Here is a 4,358-nt window from a genome sequence, read left to right on the forward strand (position 1 = left end):
GATGTGATCGTTTTCAATGGAGTTGGATGAGATTCGAAGAGGCATCTGTTGGAGGGGAAAGAGGAATTTCTTCCAGCAAGAGCTAGAGAAGGCCTGTGGCCTCTGCACACTTCACAGTCATGTGAACTCTCTTACCTCCATCATCTCTGTGACCAAAAAGACATTCCTCTCCTCTCCAAAAGCTTCAGTGTGTTCTTTCATGACTTTTATTATCATTTGATTTAATAAATATAAAGGTGGTTCCAGGGTGCCTGCGTGGCTCAGTCAGTTAAGTGTCCAACTTTGGCTCGGGTCATGATCTCGCGGTTCATGGTTTTGGGCCTTGCATCGGGCTCTGTGCTGACAGCTCAGAGCCTGGAGCCTGCTTCAGATTCTGTGTCTCCCTCTCTCTCTGCCTGTCCCCTGCTCATGCTCTGTCTTTTTCTCTCTCTCTCAAAAATAAGTAAACATAAAACAAACAAACAAAAAAAAAAAAAACAAAAAAAAACAGATGCTTCCAATGGAATGGAGAAGCTAGTACAGGGTGTTTTTTTTTTCCTCCCAGAGATGGCCTCCTTAACAGCCCCTGAGCAATGTTCTCCCTTAAAAGTTTGTTTCTACATAGAAGAAATACTAGGCTATTTCTAGAACTTCATAGAAAATAGCAGTCTTGGACAGAGCTAGATCATTTTTTTAAATGAGTCCTAATTGTGTATTGTTACAAAGTATTTGAGGCCAACTTGAAATTATATCAATATCCCTATGTTGTATACAAAAATAAAGCATAAAAATAATATGAAAGTATAAAAACAATGATATGCTTTGGCCCAGCAATTCTCATTCCAAATAGATACCCATCACTTCTTGGCCTTTTGGCTAAGATCAAGTGTAGTATCTGTTTTTATCAGTTTAATATCTGATACCTCCTCTATCCAAATAGATACCCAAAGAACATCAAGCTACCACTAACAACTGCTATTATCTTTCTTCCTGGGCCCACGGCTCATATCTCTCAGTCTCCTTTGCAGTTAGGTAGACTCATGTGACTGAATTCTGGGTAAAGAAACATGGGAATAAGTGATGTTCACTACCTCAAGACCTGAGGTACAAGGAAACCTTCCATACAACCCTCTAGGCACCCTCTCTCTCTTTCTCTATGTGTCCACTGAAATGTTACATTTATTATATCATTTAGCCTACTTTCACAAATACACATTTTACAACACTGAGAAGGAGTCCAAAGGGATTAGAAAGTAGAAACAAAATGGTTAATTTTTACTGATGTGATATTCTATATAGAACATCCAAGAGAACTGACCAATTATTCGAAACCATGGTAGAGCTCAGGTATATTGCTGAAAATGAGACTAATATTCAAAATTCATTTATGTTAAAACTATATTCAAGCATCAAACTATAAAATGAAATAAAAAAGGTACTGTTTATAATATCAATAAACCTCTATGGCAATCAAGACTAAATCTAATAAAAGATGTAAGAGAAAGCTTTATATGAAGAAATGTTAGAAAAGATTATTGAAATAATTAAGAAAATATGTGTGTTAAGGTTCCTCAAAGAAAAAGTACTGATAGGATATCTATAGGTATAGATACACATATAAATATAGGTAGATATAAAATATTATATTATATATTGCATATTATGTGTGTGTTTATTTTCTTACATTTCTGTAGATTAGCACAAATACAGGTCTCACTAGGCTAAAATCAAAGTGTCAGCAGGGTGGTATTCATATCTATGGGCTTTAGAGGTATAATTTCCTTGCCCTTTCCGGCTTCTGGAGACTGCTGGCATTCCTGGCTGATGGCCTTATTCCTCCATCTTGAAAGCCAAGAATATTGCATGTATCTTCCCAATCTCCTCTATCACATCTTTCTCTCATGCTAATCGCAGCTGGGAAAGCTTCTCCCCTTTTAAAATCTAGGCATTAGATTGAGCCCATCTAGATAATCCAGAATAATCTCTACATATCAAAGCTTTAATTTAATCATATCTGCCAAGTTCCTTTGTCATGCAAAGTAACATATTCATAGGTTCCAGGGATCCGGATGTGAATATCTTTGGGGAGGAGTTTTTCTGACTGCCATACCACTTATCAAATTTTAAGTTATATTATACCAAACACTGTGGTACTGGTATAAGTCTACAAGGTTAGAGACCTACAAAAAAAATCATGTGTATTTAGAAGTAGGCTTTTTTTTTAAGTTTAGTTATTTATTTTGAGAGAGACAGAGCATGAGCAGGGGAGGGACAGAGAGAGAAGGAGAGAGAGAGAGAGAGAGAGAGAGAGAGAGAGAGAATCACAAGCAGGTTCTGCACTCAAACTCACGAACCACGAGACCATGACCTGAGTGCAGATCAAGAGTAGTATGCTTAACTGACTCAACCACCCAAGCACCCCTCATGTGTGCTTTTTATTTTTTTATTATTTTTTATTTCATTATTATTTTTTAAAATTTAAATCCAAGTTAGTTAATACATAGTGTAATACTGACTTCAGGAATAAAATTCAGTGATTCATCACTTACATATAATATTCAGTGCTCATCCCAACAAGTATCCTCCTTAATGCCCCTCACCCATTTAACCCATCCCCACATCCAACACCCAACCCAAAAATCGTGTTTGTTCTCTGCATTTAATATTCTTTTAAGGTTTTTCCCCTGCTCTGTTTTTATATTATTTTTGCTTCCTTTCCCTTATGTTCATCTGTTTTGTATCTTAAATATGAGTGAAATAATGTGATATTTGTCTTTCTCTGTCTTATTTCAATTAGCATGATATACTCTAGTATCATCCACATTGTTGCAAATGGAAAATTTCATTCTTTTTGATCACTAATATTCCATTGTGTATATATACCACATCTTCTTTATTCATTCATCAGTTGATGGACATTTGGGCTCTTTCCAAAATTTGGCTATTGTCCATTGTGCTACTATAAATACAGGAGTGCATGTGCCTCTTCGAATCAGCACTCCTGTATCCTTTGGATAAATACCCTAGTAGTGCAATTGCTGGGTCATAGGGACATTCTATTTTTAATTTTTTGAGGAATGTCCATACTGTTTTCCAGAGTGGCAGCACCAGTCGCATTCCCACCAGCAGCGCAAAAGTGTTCCTTTTTCTCCAGGTCCTTGCCAACATCTGTTGTTGCTTGAGTTGTTAATTTTAGCCATTCTGACAAGTGTGAGGTGATATCTCATTGTGGCTTTGGTTTGTATTTCCCTGATGATGGGTAATGGTGAACATTTTTCATGTGTCTGTTAACCATTTGAATGCCTCTTTCAGACAAGTGTCTATTCATGTCTTTTGCACATTTCTTCACCAGATTATTTGTTTCTTTGCTTGTTGAATTTAGTAAATTCTTTATAAATTTTGGATACTTTTTATCTGATATGTCATTTGCAAATATCTTCTCTCATACCATTGGTTGCTTTTTAATTTCACTAATTGTTTCCTTGACTATGTGGAAGCTTTTTCTCTTGATGAGGTCCCAATAGTTCACTTTTGTTTTTGTTTCCGTTGCCTCCAGAGACATGTGAGTAAGAAGTTGCTGCAGCTGAGGTCAAAGAGGTTGTTGCCTGTTTTCTCCTTTAGGATTTTGATGGCCTCCTGTCATTCACCCACTTTGAGTTTATTTTTGTGTTTGGTGTAAGAAAGTGGTCCAAGTTCATTTTTCTGCATGTCGCTGTCCAATTTTCCCAGCATCATTTGCTGAAAAGACTGTCTTTTTTCCCTTGCATATTCTTTCCTGCTTTGTCAAGGATTAGTTGGTCATATGTTCGGGTGTCCATTTCCAGGTTCTCTATTATGTTCCATTGATCTGAGTGTCTGTTCTTGTGCCAGTACCATACTGTCTTGATGATTACAGCTTTGTAGTATAGCTTGAAGTCTAGGATTGTGATGCCTCCAGCTTTGGTTTTCTTTTTTATGATTGCTTTGGCTATTTGTGGTTTTTTCTGGTTCCATACAAATTTTAGGATTGTTTGTTCTAGCTCTGTGAAGAATGCTGGTATTATTTTGATAGCGATTGCATTGAATATGTAGACTGTTTGGGGTAGCATTGACATTTTAACAATATTCGTTCTTCCAATCCATGAGCGTGGAATATTTTTCCATTTTTTTGTGTCTTCTTCGATTTCTTTCATAGCTTTCTATAGTTTTAAGTGTATAGATTATTCATCTCTTTGGTTAGGTTTATTCCCAGATATTTTATGGTTTTTGGTGCAGTTATGGAATCAATTCCTTGGTTTCTCTTTCTGCTGCTTCAATATTTGTGTATAGAAATGCAACCCATTTCTGTATATTGATTTTACATCCTGTGACATTGCCAAATTCATGGATCAGTTCTAGCA

At 36.4% G+C, this 4,358-nt stretch overlaps 1 pseudogene; it reads left to right on the forward strand.

Annotated features, from left to right (window-relative positions):
* Window positions 1–835: 835 nt before the first annotated feature.
* On the forward strand, window positions 836–947 carry LOC125913854 (uncharacterized; annotated as a pseudogene).
* The last annotated feature ends 3,411 nt before the right edge of the window (window positions 948–4,358 follow it).

The sequence above is a fragment of the Panthera uncia genome, assembly GCF_023721935.1.
Source record: "Panthera uncia isolate 11264 chromosome C1 unlocalized genomic scaffold, Puncia_PCG_1.0 HiC_scaffold_4, whole genome shotgun sequence".
NCBI classification, from domain to species: Eukaryota; Metazoa; Chordata; class Mammalia; order Carnivora; family Felidae; genus Panthera; species Panthera uncia.